This window comes from Pelodiscus sinensis, chromosome 2 (genome assembly GCF_049634645.1).
Source record: "Pelodiscus sinensis isolate JC-2024 chromosome 2, ASM4963464v1, whole genome shotgun sequence".
Classification (NCBI taxonomy): Eukaryota; Metazoa; Chordata; order Testudines; family Trionychidae; genus Pelodiscus; species Pelodiscus sinensis.
The window spans coordinates 149,674,707-149,697,152 of NC_134712.1; the positions used below are offsets into that span (position 1 = coordinate 149,674,707).

Here is a 22,446-nt window from a genome sequence, read left to right on the forward strand (position 1 = left end):
GATGGGAAAAGGTCAGAAGGGAGGGTTTTCCTTGTTAAAGTCTTGCACTGAGCCCTGTTACTTGCAGGAAATCAGTAATTTAGACCCCACTGGACTATGTCAGCTTGGATCAAAGGGGGGAATCACAAATCATTTTGCCCTGACTCAGTGTTCAATCCATTTCCTTACTCTTCACTGGCAATGTAAGATACTGGTTTCTCTCTCTCTCTCTCTCTCTCTCTCTCTCTCTCAACTGTTCAGGAAGGCACAGATTTTAAGCTCCTTGGGGTCCTGTGCATAATGGGATCCTCCTGATCTGTTACTAGTCCTAAGCTGTGTGCTTCTGCAACCACTCAGGAGAAATTCAAATGCCACCCAGCTGATTAGCAGTGTGTCTACATCTTGTTGTTTTTTTTGTTTCTGTTGGTGGTGCACAGTCGCACATACCTTAGTGCACATAAAAATTATTCTGCACAAGTATGGAAAAGATTAGAGGGAACATTGATCCTAAGCACTATCATAGTTCAAATAAATAGCAATTAAAAATGGTGGCTAGATCCCACCCAGGGAGTAGGCATGGGTTTCTTGCACCCTCTTCTCCTTTGCATGGCTATATGATTTAAGTATATCCATCCACTTCCAATGGTCTCAAATAAAAGTAACATTGATCTGACTTAGAAAATAAAGAGACATTCACAAACAAAATCATAAAGGTGTCTGATATCAGTGTGGATTATTCCCCTTCTCATGTGGAAACAGCTATACTAGCATAAGCAGATTTACATCAGTATAACTATATCCATGCTAAGGGGAGTTGTACTGCTTTAGTTGTACTGGTATTACTAAAATACTGCAAGTGTTAAACAAGTCTTAAGTATTAAGTTAGAAATCTAAGGACAAACTCTGATCAGTATCACCTTTGTAAAATCTGGAGTGACTTATAGCCCGTAGAAATACTCTGCACTGATTTTGCTGAAAATGAAAAATTGGCCCATGAAATGTTAGTTTTTCAAAGTCTTTACAAAGAACCAGCTTTTCCCTTTTTCTTTCTTTGGCAAATAGGCTGTCAGGCTATCACCACAAATTCCAGTGTGTCTCTCTGGAGGTCTGTGTGAGCTACGTTCAAGAAAGGTGGGAGGCTACTTCAGGGAGTCTGTTTATGTTACTCTTTTTTGTTTGTTTGTTTGTTTGTTTGTTGTTTTTGTCTTATGCTGAGATGGTAAACACTTTACCCATTATTTGAGTATACACTAAATCAGTACAATTTTACTTATTCCACAGTCAAGTTTAGTTTTAGATTATAAAGACATTTCCCCATACTGAAGACTGGTCTACACTTAAAAGTTTTGTCAAAGTAGCTATACTTGGTTTTTTGTTTGTTTGTTTAACAAAAATCACCCCCCTAACCAACATGTCTATTCTGGCAAAAGCCCTAGTGTAGATACAGTTACAGTTATACCACAGAAAAGCACTTTTGCTGATACAGTTTGTTTTATTCAGGGAGCTAGTATAATTTATGGCATGAAAAGAAGAGCTCTATCATTCAAACCTTGAATTGTTAGAACACATATAACAGAAGACTTTCATACTAATATATGAATCTTTTGTCAAGATTCAGAAATCTAAGCACACCTTAAAAGAAAGCTCCTCCTGAAGTCAAGTTCCTCCATATCTGGAGAGCTGCTGGTACAGGAACTTTGTAAATGATTCTGAATTAGGTGATTCGTATTCATTTTGTTGAAGCACTGTGTGTTACCACTCTACATTGTGTAAAACACTTGATTTTTGTCGAGTGTCATTGTTCAGATGGTCAGCAGAGAAATTCCTTATCCTAGTCTTCTCCAAAGTTTCCCAAATAGACGTTATCTTTATCTAAACTGGATATTTGTATAGTGTTCTGAAAACCTTTTCTTCACATAGTTTAGTGTTAGCAGCGTATCAGCTTCAAGGACTACTTTATCTTGGGTAAAAAAAATTATCCACAGGGAAAGGGAGGACCAGTTCTCAAGACTTCAATATCTAACTAATAATATATACACAAACTATAATATACACAAACTGCATTAGAAGAATATGACCAATGACAATGGAAACAAAAAAGCTCAGAGCAGAGAGTTAGATTTTCAATAAATATATTAAGGAGGCTTCCTTTCATTCAGTTATTGGAGGTTTATAGATGAATAGTCTCACCTTTTTAATTTGAGTCATAACAAAATTTGATGTTAACTCATAATATTTGTATATAGGGTTGGATATGAATATCCCAAGATTTTATTTCAGATTTTAAAATGTCATTGAATTGCTTCCTTACACTATATCAATTCTGATCAAAACTGGGCCGCTGCCAAATAATCTTGATATCGTCACTGCATCTATATTGGATACTTTCTCATGTTGTTACACAGGAATCCCATAATTTGGATTTTTCATCAAAAACGTGTATTAGAAAGGACAGAAACAGATTCTGTGTGTCTGAATTGAAGACTGAGGTTCAAGAGGAATTTTGAGGCCAAGAAAAGACCCTGCTCTGAATCAAAGACCAATGTCTTGCAACATTTCGGAATTTTAAAATAAATGCTGAGTTACATTAGAAGTTAGCATAAAATCCTAGAAAGTATTTTGTTTCTAACACTAGAAATACAATCCTGCCATCCATATTGAACAACTGGCAGCGGGGGGGGGGGGGGGGGGGGGGGGTTCTAGTTTATCTGGACCTGGTAATGAAGAGTCTTATCTTCATTACGATTTTAGCTTGTGTAAGATAAACTATAGGTAAAAACACAACTTTTTTCCCCAGGGAAGACAAAGCATAAGAGCTTTGACTGCAAGTGAAGGCATACATATGAGAGGGTTAGGCTGAGAATTAATTCACTTACCAGTTTATACTGTTGTTTCCATTGAAATATAGGCCATTGAATTATGGGCTATATCTTATTTTATTATTTTAAGGGGAGATACTATACATTTTAAAAACAATAACAAAGACGGTTTACATCTTTGATACGTGCAGAATCAGGTCCTTAAATTGGAAGCAGTAGGACTAGTTGTATGAGTAACTCAAGCACTTTTTCCTGTTGTCTGTCTTAGAATAAGAAAGCTTGAAGATAATTTGTTATGGTAAAACTGAATCTTGACATATTTGATCTGTTTATGTTTAGAAAAGCCTCTCTTGTGTTGTCAGTTCTTTTTAGTACTGCCAAAAAGCAGAAAAGACATGAAGCAATGCCTGGTCAATTATTGTTAATCTCTTTTTTTATATATATAATGCCAGATCCATTCAAAGGTTTTATTTCTGTAAGACAGCAATGGATAATCACGTAACTACAAAGCATTCATCCTTATCTGTGTCATGTTCGTTTATTTAGTCACTGTAAATCAATTGTTGGAAATGGTTTTGGGCACATTGTGGGGAAAACAGCTGTTCAGGACATGAGCACTTTACAAAGAAGTCACCTTACATAATTTTTTTCCACTTAAAGTCACATGTCTAATGCTATTCATCTTGTACAGTTAGATTTGTCCTTTTAGTGATTTTTTTTCAAGGCATTCTTTTTAAATTCAAGTTTAGACAAGAGTAATTTTTTATTGTAGTCTGTAGTTTAGGCAAGGATCTACAGAGTGGTTACATTAAGAAATGTGTGAAATTACTTGTTACTACACAAGAACTCATGGATGTCTTTGAGCAAGGATGCGAAGATACTGAATGGTGATTTTGCTTTTTGGAAAGCTAGCGCACAATAAAGGGAAATCCAGTGCTTTAGTCTCTTCTTTAATATCTTCCCTCCCTCTGAAACAAGCACTGTGCTCAAATTAGAGTTGTTGTGCCCATTTTTTATTAAGATGATATCTACAAGGGCATAGGTTTTTGGTCACCCCTGTTTCCACACTATGCAGGTGATATGACATTTGTTAGTAGTGCTGCTTTCCTAAGGGCTGGTGAGCAAGAGGGGCTGGTGGGGCTAGAAGGTTTCCATTTTATTTTTCATGAAAGGCTTTCCTGAGGAGCACCCTGGCAGTCACTCCAGGCAAGACACCTGATTGTTATAAGGTGTGTCTCTTTGTTCCAGAGCAGATAGTTAATTAGCAGTGGCGCTGTGGCAACGTTTTAGATTGTTCACTCTACTTCTTCTTTTGGTAACTGCATGTACATTAATTAACAAAGACCATTTATTTTAATTGCCACTCAGGGCTCCGCTGTTAGTGCCAGATTTTTGCAGGAAAGGCAGGTGTTCCTGCAGCTGCTGATACTTTGGAACCCTTTTCATGGGGTGGATAGACCCTGCTGACCTAGTGGCCAAGGAGTTAATGCAGCAACCGCCAGACAGCAGTGGCTGGCAGCCTCACCACAGCTGGGAGAATAAGAGAGCTGAGAAGCAGAGGGATCGGGCTGCCAGAGGAATAAGCATCCTGGAAAAGCACAGTCCTGCCAGCAAGCTGGTGAGAAGCCCCACAGAGGCTACACCCCAGGGAAAGGATGTCCAGATCTGTAGTCTGGAGAAGCCTACAGACCCTAAGAAGGAGCTCGGGGCACAGAAGGAGGAGTTGTGGAGTCCTGATTTCACTTGCCTTGCTTATTGGCCTTGAGCTGGAACCCAATAGATTGAACGGGTTCCTCTACCATATCTTCAACAGAGACTTAAGAATCAAAGAGGTTTCCAGACCTCTTGCGGACCAAGTCCCGCTAACTCTGCCAAGTACAAGGGAAAACATGTACACCCCTCCAGGACTGAAACTAATCCACTTCATAGCCCAGAATGGGACTCAGGCAAGAGAAGCGTACTGACTACCTCACCACATGGAGCAAACTCTGGGCAGCATTTCATCTGAACGAAGGGGATGCTGTCGCATTGACACATAGGCTCACAAGGCCCTGACCAGAATGTGCTCTCAGGCCTTAATGCAGCTGTGGATTTAAGCACATGCCTAGCTTGAATCACATAAAAACTCCCATTGACTTGGGGACTTTAGATAGTTTGGGTTATTGGAATTGCCATGCTGTACCTGCAGGGATATTCTCATCCGGAAGGTGGCAGAGCTGTGCTATTCCATTACCTGATGGATTAACACAAAGAAATGGGATAATGGTAAGTATTTAGAGGGGGATATTCTCTAAGCATTCCAGAGACACCCTCTTTTTTTACTCTGTTTTTCTTATTTATTCACTTCCTCCCCCCAGTCCTTTTGTCCATTATCACAGTACCACATTCAGCTCTTAATTCCTGGGGAATCTGTAGGGGGTGTTATTGCATTAGTGAGGTTTATACTTTATTCTTGCAGCTACTGCCAATTGTATTCCCAGGGGAATGTCCGGGATTGACTCCTGGCCTCACTGAAATCAAAGGACATTTTCTCACTTTCAAGCTATGTCTAAATTTTGCTGATTCTTTCTGTGTAACATCTGGAAGACTCGGCCTTTCTTATGCATTCCTGAGCCAAAACTCCTGATCAAGCTTTTATCATCTTGCATCTTAATTGCTGCACCATCCTGGTCTAGACAAATGCAATCTTGCCCCACTCATGTCCACTCAGAAAGCTGCTGCAAAGATCAACCTCTGAGCCTGTTATTTGGATCATGCCCCTTCTTACCCCACCCCACCCCCTTCAGTGCCTCCACTGGCTCTGCTTTCTCCATTGCACAAAACAAGCTGTTTGTCTTCACTTTCAAGTCCCTTGATAGCCAAGAAGCCTACCTTGTGTCTCTCTTTTGCTGTCAATACATTGATTCTCAGCTATGCATGATCTGTGATTTCATCCTCTAGTATCTATTGCTAAATTTTCAAAAAACAAAACAAAACAGTTTCCTTCTTTGTCTCAAGTTGCCCATCTTGCCTAGAAGCAATTCCACATAAATGTCCCCAGAGCTACCTCATTATCTATTTTCAAAACCTTATTCAAAACTGTCCTTCTCTGTAAGGCTGCTGGGGTGCAGAGACTACTGCCTGTCATGCTGATCAATCATAGAAATGTAGGACTGACTGGAAGAGATCTTCGTAGGTCTTCTAGTTCAGTCCCCTGCACTGAGGTAGAACTAAGTAATATTTAGATCATCCCTAATGGGTTTTTCTTTAATTTGTTCTTAAAATCTCCAGTAATGGAGACTCTACAACCTCCACAGCCCGGGCCTCACAACTTCCAGCAGCTCCCTTTGCCTGGAAACAGTGAACTGCAGCCAATAGGAGCAGCAAGGCTGCATGGCTATGGACACTTTTAGGGTTGCCAGATGGTTGAAACAAAAATATGGAATCCTCACCCCCCCCCCCCCCAAAAAAAAACAACACTGGGAAAAAATTCTGTTGAAAGGAAAAAAAGGGGGGGGGACCTAAGAGTGAGTGAAGGGATAGGAACAGGGGAGTGGTTGAGCACTAAGACCCAGGGGAAGCATTGCTTGGGGGCGGGGGGGGGGAGCCAGGCACTGAGTGTTTGTAGGGTTGCCAGGTGCCCGGCATTTTTGCCTCCTGGCCGGGGAAAAATTCAGAAAATACCAGACATCTCAGGTATACTTTGAATTTTTTTTACCAGACAGGAGGTGAAAATAATGGATTGTTCGGGTGAATACTGGACACCTGGCAACCCTAGACACTTTAGATCCGTGGTCCCCAACACGGTGCCCACGGGCGCCATGGCGCCCGCGGGGGCATTTCTCGGCGCCCGCCAGGTGCTCAGGGCTGGCCTGGCCCCGGGCACGTGGCGCATGCGCGGTGCCTGGAGCCGGCCCCGGGCGCGTGGCGCATTGTGAGCACCGGCCCCGGGGGCGCCACGGATTCACCCCCCGCGGCGCATGGGGGGGGGGAGAAAGCGCTAGCGCTGGCCCCGGGCACACGGCACTTGGGGGAGGGGAGGGAGAGAGCGCCAGCGCCGGCCCCGGGCGCACGGCACTTGGGGGGGGGGGGAGAGAGCGCCAGCGCCGGCCCCGGGCGCGCGGCGCTTGGGGTAGAGAGCGCCGGCCCCGGGCGCGCGGCGCTTGGGGGAGGGGGGGGGAGAGCGCCGGGCGCGCGGCGCTTGAGGGGAGAGCGCCGGCCCCGGAATGCGGCTATGGGGGGGGCCCTGCCCCCCCGGGCGCCCAGCGGGCGAACGGCCACGCCCCCTAGCGCCCGGCAACCCCAAATGGTTGGGGACCACTGCTTTAGATTAAAAAAATTGGCATGGGCCTGCCAGCGGTTTACTTGAGCAGGCCCGCGATCCACTTTGAGAAACATTGCTCTAACACCATGGTTCTCAACCAAAAGTATGTGTATCCCTGGGGGTACTCAGAGATATTTCAGGGGGTACATCAGCTCATCTAGATGTTTGCATAGTTTTGCAACAGGCTACATAAAAGCACTAGCTAAGTCTGTACAAACTAAAATTTCATACAGTGACTTGCTTATACTGCTCTATATACTATCTATGTACTGAAATGTCAGAACAGTTTTTGCATTCCAATCACTTTATTTATAATTACATGTTAAAAATGAGAACATATGCAAATTTTTCAGGATTAGTGTGCTGTGACACTTTTGCAATTTTCTGTGTAATTTTTTTAAGCAAATAGCTTTTACATTATGTAAAACTTGGAGATACACAAGACAAATCAGACTCCAAATGTCTGGAAAGGTTGAGAGCCATTGCTCTAACACACACCTACCATGCAACTAATCATACAGTATGAGTAAAACAATGGATGAGTAGCAGAAGTGTATAACAAGCCATTTGTTTCAAAAGTATTTATCATGTAGATTGTGGTGAGATTTGGTTGAGTGCAATTTTCAGACAAGACTCCCGACAGGCATATTTCAATTCTCCTGCATATATCATTCTGCAGGACATCTTTTGATACTTAATCAGAATGATTTCGTCTTTTAGGATTGAAGAGCATCATTGATGGCAGATTTGAGAAAACGAGAAAAGGGCAGAAATGAAAATATATAAAAATACTGAGTTGTAATCGTGGATTCTCATATGTATTCATTTTGTCAAACTAACAGGGGCTTTGAAAATAAATTAATCTATTCCGGTAACTCACTGAAAAGCGGCAGATAGTGATTATCTCCCCACCAATTTCTCTCCATACAGTTTTGAAGTATGACAGGAAATGCTGCAGTAGTTTCAAAAGAGAAAGATTTAGGAAAGTGAATATCCCCCCCCCTTCTCTCTTTTTTTATATGAAGATTACATTCACTGTATATCTTACTTGTAGTAGAGTGACTAGAAAAATCTCCATCTACCTTGAAATTTTTCTTTAATATGAAAGTACTGATATTTCTGAAACTGTTTAGTGTAATGTTTCCTTCCTTTAGCAATTATTTTTAAGAACTAGTAATCAGGAAAAATCCAAACACTTATTAGCAGATGTAGTTAAAATAAAAAACCTTCCCACACGGGAACAGTCAGGTTTGATCAGAGAGGGAGTCAGTGTGTATGATAATGAACTGTTGATTAGCCCAGTGATAAGATTGCGGAGTCATGATATTTTACAATTATTTTGTGGTGAATTGCTGAAGTGAAGAAATGGATAGAAGTTCTAATTAGTTTTTTCCATTAGAAAGAACATTCTAACATTTATGAGAACCCCCAGCAAGGGGCAGTGTAGGACACAAAAAATAGACCTACTGATAGATCAACTTTTCCCTGGAGACATTTGGGACATGTTTATTTCATTTTTTGTTGTAAAGAAAGACAAAAGCAAGCACAATAGTGTTTTAAACTTGAAAATCCATGTGAGTGTAAAAACATTTCCAGGTTATATTTTAATGACATGATATAAATGTGTAAGGTGGTGGCTGACTTAAAAAAAAAGTGACAGGAAACATCTTTGTCTAAATGCAATTAAAGAAAACAAATGATTGCATTCAAATAGAAGTGGACTCCTTGTTCAAAGTTAAATATATTTAGGATAAGGAAACTACTCACAGAAGTAAGGGCTGCAGACCTACACTAAACCTGGAGGTGTAATTTCCAGCTCTAGTGGATATGCCTCCACAAGTTCAATCAAAGCTAGTGTGCTCAAAATAGAAGTGTATCCCATGGCAGCTCAAGAGAGGAGATGGGCTAGCCACCACAAGTACACGCCTAGATCGGGGTGGGCAAAAGGGCCACTGAAGGCCGGATCTGGGACTTGGAAGTGGGGAAATGTGCGCAGTCCCCTTCCATCCTTCCAGGAGTGTGTGGTGCTTCTAAGCTCCTCACAGGGCAGGGGCAAGGTGGATGAAACTTCACATGCTCCCCCTGCCGCCAGGCTTTGATTGTCCTGGAGTTGGTGGAGCACACGAAGCCTCCTCCCACCCTGCCAGGCACACATGGTGCTTCTAAGCTTCTTGCAGGGCAGAGGAAACTTTGTGTGTTCCCCCCACCCTCAGGCCAATTAGGGCCTGGGAGTATGGGGAGCACACCAATTTTCCTCTGATCTGCCAGGAGTATGCAGCACTTAGAAGCCTAATTGGCCTGGGGGTGGGGGAGGGGGAGCATGAAGTTTCCTCTGCCCTGCTCCTGCCCTGCGAGGAGCATGTGGTGCTTAGAAACACCCCGTGCTCCTGGCAGGGCAGGAGGAGACTTTGCGCACTCCCCCGCCTCAAGCCCTGATTGGCCTGGGGACACAAAGGGAAGCTCATAAAGTCTTCTCCCACTGCCAGGGGCATGGGCTCCTGGGGGAATCTCGGGGGGGGGGGGCAAAGGCGCTCCCTCACCCCCAGACCAATCATGGTCTGTGGGTGAAGAAGCAAGGAAGTATCCTGCTTTTGCCACTTCTGGTATGGCCAGGGTCCACTTCAAACATTTCTAAAGTTGCCCCAAGCAAAAAATTATTGTCCACCCCTGGGCTAGATCAGAGTTGGGGCAATTAGCCTGGCTTGCTTGGGCTGCACTTATGTCTTTTAGAGCCTGAGCTGGGAATTACATATCCAATGGTGACACGTTATTTTGAAAAATCCTCAAAAATCACTTTTTAAAAATTTATACTAAAAGATTAGAATAATTATACAGCTGATCTATATGTCTTATGTCTATATGTCTTACCTACCAACAGAAAACAGAGGGTCAAATCTTGGCCCATCAGAACAACCTAGTTCGAACTACCTAGTTCGTGCCCCGTGTAGCCGCGCTGCACGGGGTTCGAACCAGCGGGGTTTTAAAAATGGCGGCTCCCCGCTTATGCAAATGAAGCCCAGGAAATTCAAATCCCGGGCTTCATTTGCAAGTGCGGTATGCCTACATTACCCCGCTAGTTCGAACTAGGAGGGTAGTGTAGACATACCCTGGGTAAGTTCATGGAGGTTAGGTCCATCAAAGGCTATTAGCTAAAATGCATAGGAATGGTGTCCCTAGCCTCTGTATCACAGTAACAATTATGATGATAATGAACTTTGAATGTCCCATACTAGGAAATTTGAATTGCATTTTTTTATTAAGTTCTGGGCTTGGCCAAGTCATTTTAAAAAAATCATTGTATGTTCTAATGGTGCAGAATTGCACAGAATGACATCAAATTGCAAAGACTGAACAAAATAGAAGTTTGATTTTTTTTTTACACGCGCACACACACACACACACACACACATATATTACTATACATGTTAAACTGATTTTTCATTCCTCTTACTTACTGAGGAAGCCACATCTTTTGAATCTACAGTCCAGACAGTTCCCCCCCACCTTTTATCCACTTTCTGCCAAAGATTTCCCCTTGAGAAATGCAAGAGATTGAGCTTGTTCGAATTTCCCAGGATGTGTGAGTGATATACTCACATGTCCAGTTGCTAGGAGAAGGGTCTGCTATTGTCTTCAGTACTTCTAGTTTTCTGAATCCTAACTGCACACACAAAAAATCAGCAAAATATTCCTACATGATTTGCTTTCTAACAGTTGGCTATACCAAATTATATTCCATCTGTTTAAATATTTGTTGCATTCTTATAAAAGGATGGTTAAGGAAAGTGCTCAAGTTCCCTAGGTTAGATTTCACTTACGAATGTTTCTATGGTGGTAAGTGGATACTTTTGTGCATTGAGTCTAATGAGGAAGGCACATCTCCAGGAGTGGAATGCTAATGTGTTTCAGCGTGTTTGACCCCAAAAAAGAAAAAGACAGACAATTAAATTTATTGTCAGCATCTCATCGGATCACTAACACTTCATATTTAAATAGATCTTTAAGATCAGTTAATAACAAAGACTTAATGGATTCACTTCACCAGGCTTAAAGCCTTCAGTGTACTTTACAAAGAGTCTGTCTCCCTCCCTGAGTTTTTATTAAAATAAAATGTGGCCTGCAGTGAAGCTGACAGCTGAGCAGTTAGGTTACAAATTCGATTGTGATGGCAGGGCAGGCAGAATGAATATTACCATTCCAGCTTGTCAGAGCCAGGGGTAGAAACAAGGGCTGATAAATTGTGGAGCTTGGCCTATATAGTAATGTAGTTCAAGCAACACAGAGGATTCTGGCCTGATGCATAAGTCAGAGAAGGTTCATTGTGCCAGTTAAGTGGTATGCACATTAAACTTCAGCCATTTGCTAAATGGTGGATTTGAAGGGTTTGTTATGAAAAAAATCTGTCACTAAAAGTGTCCAAGATGAAGGTTGATTGTTTAATCACTGCTAGAGTAGTATAAGGACATGTAAATAGAGTTGAACAAGCATGTGGCCTCTTTCTGAGAGGTGTAATAAACTGCAATACTTCTGAGTAATAAAAGTTTTGTCTACACTGAATTAGGTCTTGTTTACACTACAGTTTTATCAACAAATATCAGCTTTCATCAATAAAACATTGTAGGTGTACACACTACAATACTTCTTCTGCTGATTTAACTCTCTCCTGCATTGCTGACAAAATAAATTTACTTCAATGAGAGGCGTGGACGTTTTTGCAGCAAAATTATATCGACCAAGTGTAAATGTAGACACTATTCTTGGTTATGTCACTGTAAATGGCCCCCAGGAAGTGTCTCATAATTGCTATCCTGACCATTCTGGTCAACCGTTCAAACTCCATTGCCCTGCACTTAGCCATAGTTATCCTCTCCCTTTAAAGGCATGAAAAAACCCTGAAATTCCACTTCCTGTTTGCTTGGTACGGACAGTTCACATCACATCTTCCCAGCTCACTAGGGTGGCTTTGTGCAGCAAATGTTCTCCCTCTTGCAATGCACCTGAGTTAATGGATTTGCTGGTACTGTGGAGAGAGAATGGTACGGTTCCAGCTCTGCTCCAGCTATAGTAACTTCAGTATCTATGGTCGGATTTCTCGTGGCACATTGGATAAGAGCTATGAATGGGACATGCATCAGTACTGTGCAAAGATAATCGACCTGAGGCTAGTGTAGCAGAAGGCAAGGGAGTCTGTCAATCTGGTGCTGTGTTGAAGACCTGCCACTTCATTAAGGAACTAGACACAATCCACAGAGGCAACCCCACCTCCATCACCAAGAGCCTCCAGGGTACTTTGCAAGGTAGGAGGTAGCAGACAGTAGACCCAACACAGAGGATGAACTTGTGGAGGAGGACGTTAAGTTGGAAGACGATGTGGAGCGCATGTCAGGATCATCCAGTGGTGTGGTGAGTCAGGGCCTCTTTTTCTTTCTGGAGCAGCCTGTGGAATCCCAGAAGTCTGTCTCCAGCATTGATCATGCAGGAGAGGGGAATGGCATGGGATTTCTTTGACATGATGCTGTTCCGCTATATGAGTTTGTCCTTTGTTTTGTATAAGTAAGCAAAGGGATAGATATGTACAAAACTAGCTGTGTTTGTGTGTGCTTCTCATTCCTCTCTGCGGCTAAGCAGTTCAGCAGAACTGTGTGTTAATGCACACTGAGATTTCATGGGAATCACCAGAGAGATCTCTAAGAAGCTTTCCTGGAGATAGTCACCAATCCTCTGCCCAAGATTCCTTGCCAGAGCCACTTTGTTCCTGCCCCACATTATAGAAAACTTCCCCACGCCAATCAGCAATAGCTTATGCAGGGAGCAAAGCAGCACACAGGTGAGCAGTATAGGAACCCAGTCTGAAGTTTAGGGACCCGGACTGAAGTCACATTCATGAAGGAAATGCATCCTTCCTTATCCTCCAGCATGACATATCAGCTTCTGTGACCCCTGCCTGTGAAAAACAGTGTCCGAATTTATAATATTGTCCCTAGTCACCTGCACTGATCCCTTTCAAAAACCATGTAGACACTTTCTCCCATCTTGAGTGCCTCCCACCCACCTGGACCAAATACACCAAGTTTAGGGTATTTGCTGAGCTCTGTGCTTGCCAAGGAACAGTGAGAAATTTTTCTGAAATGATTTGTTGCAGTCTGTGCACTAACAGTCAAGTTTATTGTTTCTTGTGCTTCTTCAAATGTGGCCTTCCTGAAAACAGCCAACATGCTGGTGGAACACATCTGCCAGATAAGGAAGAAATCAGAGGAGCAAGGAGGATTCATTTCAAGAGGTGCTTCAAACTTCAAAGGCTGAAAAAATAAGAACTCAGGGCATGGAGAGAGACTTTAAAAGAAAATTATTAAGCAGATAAGCAGGACAGACAGGAGAGCTAGGAGCAAATTTTACTAGGACAGGATCAGATGATAAAAGTGATAGAGAAGCAACCAGATATGTTGAAGTCCAAAATGTGGGTTCTCCTCCTCCCTCCCACCCCTGTAGCTGACACAGAATGTTTTCCATCACCTCCTTAAACACCTTCCACACATTCCTTGCAACTTTCAGGTCCATCTTGGTACCCCATTCGCTCCCTCTTCCAAAAGCTTCCAAAATGATAGCTGGACTTACACATGGCCTACACGGCCCTTCATTGTTATCTTCCCTTCCCCCCACTCCTTTTGTGTGTGTTGTTAATAGGTATGTAATAAAAACATATTCTATGAGAGATAACCAAGAATTATCTGTCTCCTTTACACGATGCTGGAATGAACAGAGTAGCAATTTGGTCATTTGCAGAGTACAAATCACAGTCAGGAATCCCGAAAACGTTTATGCAAGGCAGCAAGTCAACACGGCAGAGTACTGTGTAGAAAGACACATTCCTGGTGCTCATTGTCAAAATGTTGCCTCAAAGCCTCCCTGATTTGAATAACCACCCACCCACCGACCCCCGTTGTGCCCTTCTAATAGCCTTGGTATCTAGCTGCTCAAAATTAGGTGATCCACCTGTTATCCGCTCCTGGGGAAATTTTCACTCTTAGCCTCACATATATAATGAAGTGCAGAGCAGGCTGCTGTGACCATGGGAATATTTGTCTCATTTAGATCTAATCCACCATAAAGGTATGGCCAGGAATCTGCCATAGGCACATTCTACGGTCATTTTGCACTAGCCTATTCTTCAGGTGCTGCTTGATGCTGTCCTGGTTTCCCATGTAAGGTTTCATAAACCATTGGTGTAGGGGTTTGGCTGGGTTGCTGAGGGTCACTACGGGCATTTCAGTATCCCCCATTGCAATTCTTTGGTATGGAAAAAACGTCCCTCCTTGCAGCTTTCCATACAGGTCAGTGTTCCTGAAGGTGTGTGCTTCATGTACCTTCCCAAGCACTCTATGTTGATGTAAGTGAAATGACCCCAGTGATCCACAAGTGCCTTCAGTACCATGGAGAGGGAGCCTTTTCTGTCGAAATACTCTATCACAAGATGTTCCAGAGCCAAAACTGGAATATGCATGCCATCTATCGCTCTACTGCAGTCGGGGAACCCCATTGCCACAAAGCCACCCACTGTTTCATGCATATTGCCAAGAGTCACAATGCTTTGTAGCAGGATGGGATTAATGGCCCTGCACACTTGCATTGGTGTAGCCCCATAGGTGAATTTCCTGACTCCAATCTGATTTGCAACTGATCAGCAGTAGTCTGGAGTCAGTAGCTTCCGCACAGCAATTGCCAGGTGCTCCTCCACTGAGAGGGCAGCTCTTATTTTGGTGTTCTTGTGTCATATAGCTGAGATGAGCTCCACACACAGTTCCAGGAAGATGGCTTTCCACATCCAAACGTTCAACAGCCACTGCTCTTCACCCCAGACTTGCAAAATGATGCAATCCCGCTACTCAGTGCTTGTTTCCCAAGCCCAAGAGCAATGGTCTCTTGTGGGCAGCTTCTTTGTGAATGCTAAAAGTATGTATCCAGGGCACACAGCAGGACAGGCATAATTGATTCCTGTTCAGAGTGTGTGCTCATGGTCTACTACATGACCAGCTGGGATGTGTTCACAACAGTGAGTAGAGCGCAGTACAGGATCCATCCTTGGGCAGGCACACAGTTAACAAGGTTAAAAACAGTTAAAAATGCCAGAAAATGTAGCTGGAAGCCCATGGGAAAATGGGGTGGAAAAGTGCATCATGGGATTTTGAGTGTGCACCCATGATGCACTATGATACTCTGCCTTCCACAACTCCCACCTGAAAAAAGGGAAAGTAGCACAGTGGGATAGCTACCCACAATGCACTGCTCTAATTATTGTTGCTAGAACATCAACCTTCGACGCACTGACAGTGTTTGTGTGAACATGCACAGCTGGTGTAATTATATCTGTTTTTGATTATCTGCATAACTTGCATCGACACAACTTTGTAGGGTAGACAAGCCTTAGAGTATGAATTTAAATCTACCAGAGAGAATTTAACACTTTGTGGAAGAGCTCAGCAGTTCTGTGCCAGATATGCAGAAATAGGACGTATGTTCTGTCCTGGAGGGACTTTTTAAAAATAATTAATTTCAAGTTATTTGGTTTGTTTAAAGAAGAAAAAAGTTGTGTTCTTCTGACAAATTGCACTTGCATAACTCACATAGATTCTTAATTTAAATAATGAATTTGAAAAGCACCACTGTAATCAAGCAATTTCTGCATGCTGTGTTAGAAAGGTTTTGAGAGATTTAACTGGTTAGGCACTTTTGTGGATATTGTTTTAACTTGTGTACCAGTGGCCAATTTAACGTTAACCTGCTCACTTGGTAACAAGAGATGGTTGGCAAATGTTTTTTTTTTTTAATGTTGAATATTTTGACTTTTCAGGAAAATACAGAAAACCAAAATATTTCAATTCATAGTGGTGCCATAGTGCTTCATAGGAGCTATAGTTTGGGAGACGTTTGCTCTGTCCTCTATGCATTAGGCTTTCTGGTCAGATTACATCTCCCATGATGCACTGTTCTATTCCTTCTTGGTGAGGGAAGGTGGTACATCACAGGTGTCTCTGACTGAGGTGTATCAAGGGAAATGTAAACTTTACAGTTTGGGGTGTTTGATGTTTTGATGAAATATTAACTTTCCTCATAAAGCAGACACTTTTAGGAGAAATAAATGTAATAAAAACCATATAGTTTCTATCAGATTCAATTCTGGTCTTTCTTCATTGTGTGTGTTCTGGCCAAATTTATGATCAAATTTGATCAATTTCACAGTCACATGATTTTTAAAATAATTTTAAAATTATTTCAATCTGAAATTTCATGGCACTGTAACAGAGGAGGTCCCAATCCAAAAGGCAGTCCAGGAGATTGCAAGGTAATTGCAGGGGATCACAATATTTCCAGCCTCACTTGTGCACTGTTGCGGGTAGCAGCACCTCCTTTAGATCTGAGTAGCTGCTGGCTGGGTGCCCAGCTCTGAAAGCAGCAATGCTTGTCAAAAGCAGCACAAAAGTGCAGGTAGCATGTTATGGAGGTAACATATCGGGGGGGGGGGGCAGTTATAGCAACCATAAGAGTGGATGACATAGGTGACCACCCAGGGCATCATGGGTAGTGGGGTGGTTATCTATGCTCATGCTCCCCAGCCAGCCCAAAGCCATTGTAACTCCTGAGCACCAGGGCACTTGGCCTAGAGCCAGAGAGTGGAAGGGCTGGTGTCACCCTGGCTGAGGGCTCCGACCATATGCTGGGCTCCAGCTGCTGGTTCTGGTTGGACTAGTGTAGGACAGGTCTTCTTACCTTACAAGAGCTTTGCCAGGGGCTGGATCAGACACACTTTCAAGAACCTCTCAACTGCAGAAAACTCTGCGGCTGCTGATTTGGGAGCCTCCCTCTGAAAGCAGCACTGCTATCAGCAGCAGCACAGAAATAAGGGTGCCATGGTGTGGCATTCCACCTTTCCTTCTATGCTGTGTTGGCTACAGAGCTGCCTTCACTGCTGGGTAGCCATCCAGCATCCTCTGCTTTTCAGCTGCTTACCTCTAAAGCCAGTGCAGAAGTATAGGTGGCAGTACTGCAAATCCCCTCCAGCAGCCTTGTGACCCCCCTGCAATTTGCTTTTGGGTGGGGACCCCCAGTTTGAGAAATGCTGTTTTCTCCTGTGGAATCTTTATAGTATAGGATAAAAGTACCCAAAAGTCTATTTTTCATAGTCTGTGATGAATTCTTCATGGCTGTGAATTTGGTTTGTTGCATAGCCAGCTTTGTCTCACTAATGAATTTAGATGATGTTGTTTCTGCACTTTGAAAATGATATGGGAAAAGTTAAAATATTTAAGAAAATAGAAAAAAATCACTTCTGAAATGAAGCAAATTTTCCATAGAGTTTCTTTTTATCAGTCATCTGCAGCAGCAGCATCTGTCCTTTTTCTAAACACCCCTCTGCTTTGGGTGTTCTCCATTTGCCATGGGCGCTCTCTTTGTTTTCCAGGCTTGCAGCCCATCTGCTTGAGCACATCAGTTTTTGTTGTTGTGGTTGTTGTTGATTATGGTTGCCTCAAGGTACAAGGAGGCTAAGTTATTTTGTATATGCACTTCTCTGGAGACATAGATTTAAGCAGAGCTTGTGCCATTTCATCTTGTTCTAGTGATACTTTATTTAAATCAAGCTCAGCTTTATTTATTTCTCAGTTCTTCATTGACTTTTACTTGCAAATACTAACTAGTCCCAGTTAATGTAATCAATGTCAATAAATGTATAGTCCTTATCCAGCAATTTTACCTCTGTCATAAGTTCTTTTTTGAGTGCACTTCTACCTGGCATTCTGTACAAGAATGACTTGCATGCAAACATTGGATTAGCTCTTGAGAGGTGACATTTGTCAAATCTAAGGAAATGTGCCCTTTGCTTTTTTTTTTCAGCTGATTTATTTGTGCATATTGTAAATGCAGTCACCATTCGCTGCATTCTTCCTCCACATCTTGGGATTTCAGAGGATCCTTGAAAAAGAGCTAGCTCCATCCGATGTTTCAATTTCTTCCATGCCTCAGGAAAGTTGATATTTTCCAATTCGTGATGGGCAACTAAATTCTAGCAAACATTATAATTCTAGCCTATTTGTCCTTCCTTAGCCTTTTTCTAACACTATGTAATATTTTGGCATGTAATTATTTCTTGTCGTCTGTACACAACAGATGCACCAAAGGAAAAGATTTTTAGTCATAGATACTAAGCCAGAAGAGACATTACGGGTCATATGCTCAACATCTAAAAAGAAATGAATCACAGCTAACAATATTAATTTCTATTATCTGTACATTCAGGACAGCACCTCGAAAGTTAGTGTTTTGCCATTGGGTTGTATTGGCATTTGATTGCCAGTTCCAGAAAAAAAATAAACAGAATTACAAAAAATATTTGCAGGAGCAGCATTTGGTGACTATTAATAGTGTTACCTAAATGTAAGGGGAAATGTGCTATTTAGCCTTAAATAAAAGTACTTTGGAATGATTTGGGAAATCCTGCTCTTGGAAAGGAAGAGAAGTAGTGTGCCTATATTGCATGAGAATCCCAGAAATAAACCTGCTGAAAGCCAATTTTGTTTAAAGAGAAGGCTGGAGAATATGGAAGAAAGAAGAAAGGCAACTGTATGTCAGACATGTTTGTCAGTGATTTGTATTATTTGCAATGAGGGTGTCACGGACTGTGGGGGGAGCCACTGGGCCCGGCACCCCCATCCGCAGTCAGATGTGACTCTCAGCCAGCAAGTAGAACAGAAGGTGGATTGGTTCACTTGCTGTTACAGGAACCAGGAGCATTCAGTACAATCCATCTTGGGGATAAGGTTAGGGCCTCTGATTGCCTCCCTCCCCAAGCCATCTAGAGGCCCTTCTCCCCTAGCCAGCTGAAAACTAACTCCCACACCCAGTCAGTGATCCCAGCCCTCTAGGCAGGTACACCTCTTCCTTTGTTCAGATTCCCAGGCCGAAGGTGTTATCTGTATCACTGGTTGCATTTTCCCCTAGGATCAGGTGACAGGTGGCCTGGGCCATTCCCTACGTGCCTTCCCTCAGGAGTCCTCACCCAACGATCCTATCCCACACTGGGCACTACACAGAGAGAGAGAAACAGAGACAGAGACCGAGGCAGACACAGAGTGTGAGCAACTGCAGAACAGCACAGGACAGTAGAATCACATGCAATGCAGCAAAGCAACCAGAGTAAACACAAAACCAGAGTGAATGCAGTCCCCACTATGTCACAGGGGGCATCAGCCTTCTGGATGATTTTATAATCTATAAAGGTTTGTTAACTATGAGTCATTAAACAAACAAAAATGAGACTTTTAAAATTGTATATAAAAATAAATACATAATTATATACAAAAAGTATTCAGTCATTTCATGTGTCACCAGACATCCACATATATTTTCCAAGCAGTTCTATTAGATGGTCATTTTTCCCATTAAGGCAGTAGTAGAGAGCTTACTAAACCAGTCTGTGCAGGAAAGAGAAATTGCAGATTACCATTTTCTCAAAATAATTCTTTTGACTCTGAATCAGTTACTGCCATCCATTTCTCTGGTATTACCGTTTAACACTATTTAGCACCCCAAAGGTCCACAAGCTTAGAGAAGGAAATATAGCAACACTTAAATGTTTTTGAGAGCGCACTGAATGTGGTAGTCCAGAACACATTTTTTGACAGGGATAGGGAATGTATTGAAATGTGGACATCTCCCACATTTGCTGTGGGTTGCTAATCTAGCCATAAATGTTCTGTAGTACCTCTTTAATGGCTTGTTCTGGAAGAATCGCCAGGATAAAGAACTGGAAGTATTTTGCACATTAAGCCAGATATCCTCTCAAGTTTCTATTGTGATAGCAAGGCTGAGGGGTTTCCCCATTTTTCTCTGAGGCTGAGACTGAGAGGATAATGCAAAGCAGGAAGCACCCTGTAAGTAGTTCTTACAAAGTGGAGTTTCTTTCTATATTTCTTAACATGTTCTTCTTGAGGTGAGAGTTGAAACACACAAATTGTCTCCTATTCTTGCATGAGTCCTTGAGCATGAATGCTGAAAGAAGGAACTTGAAAGACAAACAGTAGCTGTTCTTTGTTACTCATGTAACTGAAGGAGGCCAATTGAATTTTAAATTTTTGCTAATACTTTTTCTATTTAAATAGTCCTAAGCATAAAGGTGGCCTTGATCCTGAGGCACAAATTATCCCTTAGTGCAATGAGAAGAGAATCAGTAAAATTGGACACTGTAATAATTTTACCGTGTTGCAGGATAGCCCATATAGATTCAAAGACTGGATTTATTTTATTTTATTTTATTTTATTTTATTTTATTTTATTTTATTTTGCATGGGCATATAAAATAAGAGAGAAAAGTAAATGGCATAGCTAAGACTTTTTCAGTTTCAAACAAGGCTGGAAGAGTGGGATTTTAAGCCAGAAGAAAAGGGAAAATTCCATCTTTAGCACAGTCCACAAGTTTACTATAATTGAAAAAGGTTCATAATTTAGCTCCTGAAAAGCAACAACCTAAAGATTTGGCAGTTCCACGTAGTGGACTCCTTAACCAAAAGACCACCTTTGCCACACTTTACTCTGTAGTAACATTAACTACAAAGCTATCTCAGCTCATAAGCCTCAAATTAGATCAACTAGTTTTGTCTTTGCAGCTAAGCACATACATCATCTCTGCTTTTATTTTCCCACTGTCCTTGTAAATTGGCAAAGGTATTTCAATATTTCAATGAAACATTCCAAAATCCTGCTCTTCTCAGACGGAGTCTTTTAATACAGTATATTCTCGCTATCACAATCCTGTTGGGATGCAAGCCTTTTGTTTATTATAGCCAGGGGTTTGTTCTAGTGAAAGGATAATCAATTTGAATGATAAACTGCTGGACTGTTAATGAAGTTGCCTTGGATAAAGATGTTAGCTAAATTAATTAATAATAACTATTGTGACATGCTTCAGGTTTTCCGCATTAATTCATCAAAAACACAATACAATAAACCTCACAAATCCAAATTGAAATGGAACATTCAAAACCAAGCAAGTATGAACAATTTAAAATTGCAGCAACAAATTTTCAGTTTTCTTTCAATTGAAAATAAAATATTCCCAACATTGATTCACATCTCAGTTCTAAAAAATGTACTCAATTTTGCTTTGCCACACCAGTTACATGGAAGCATACAAGACAACATCAGCATTTAACAGTTGTAGGATTTTTATTGCCTCAACACCTTATGTTCCATCAAAGCAATAGCAGTCTCTATCCTATTTACTGCCTCAGATGCAAGTAGGGATAGGAGTATGCTTCATCTGCCTCATCAGTTCCATTTCCCAGACATCTAACATCCCCAAACTTTGTGTCCTCATCTGTCAGCATGGTGCTCACTAGACACTCCTCATCCTCATGAAGCCGAAGTTATTCATTACAGCTTCAGTATCCCATCCAGCAAATAAAGCATCCAGACATCTGACAGAAATCGCTCACTGTTCTCATATACAGTTGGAGGACTTCTGTATCTTGAATGACATTTGACAGGGAGGGTCCTAATGTCTTGTTCCACATGTTTTTTACTTCTCTGAATGACAACTAGACCATGCATCAGCTGCAAAATATGTCATATCTTTCAGGGTGAAGGATGTCAGAAAAGTCACAGCCTCTATTCCTTTTCTGCTGAGGGAAATCCCAGTCACATTTTCTGTACTGATTCTTAATTGCTGCAATCATCCCTCTATCCATCAGCTGGATTTTTGACATTGTGTTTTTTGGTAAGTAGACAACTTTAATTTTTCCATCAGATGCCACTAACTGGTCTGGGGTCGATGGAGAGAAAGGGTTTGCTCTGGCCATCTTGATGCACTCAGCCTCAGTATTGATGTTTCTTAACACTAGGGATAAAGGCCTCAAAACAACTCTGTTTAAAAATTTCCCCGGTCATCCAGGTTTTTCTGACATTCTTGTAATTCACTGGAAAAGACTTCATATTAATGTGAAAAAAAGTATTGTCATTGTTATGACTTTCCAGTGCAAGGTGCAGTAATTTTTGTGATTTCCTTTGGCACTTTATATCCCTTCACTGTATCCACCATCTGAGACAATGTCCCGTAAGGCACACATTTCCAAAATAGCACTGTTTCTTTGACATTGTATATCAGCTACAGCGTATAACTTCCTTCTAACAAAAGTTGCTTTATCTTTGGAAGAAAGCTGTCTACAGGCACATGAAAGGGACTCTCCACTAATTTTAAGTTCCCAAATGTCATGCCTTTTTTGAAAACTCCACAGCCATCCATCTAATGTTTTGATGCTGTTTCAGGATTACCACTACTTCTGCACTGCTGGAACCACA

The 22,446-nt window shown here is 41.9% G+C and overlaps 1 protein-coding gene across 3 annotated transcripts in view; it reads left to right on the top strand.

Annotated features, from left to right (window-relative positions):
• Positions 1–22,446, top strand: part of LOC102455363 (poly(rC)-binding protein 3-like) — a 685,006-nt gene that overhangs the window by 393,682 nt on the left and 268,878 nt on the right. Inside the window, exon 3 of one of the 3 annotated variants that reach the window (XM_075921613.1) lies at positions 21,728–21,865. The exons of the other annotated variants lie outside the window; for them this stretch is intronic. The gene's annotated coding sequence lies outside the window, so the exon portion shown is untranslated. The remainder of the gene's footprint in view (positions 1–21,727; positions 21,866–22,446) is intronic. 3 annotated transcript variants of the gene reach the window in all.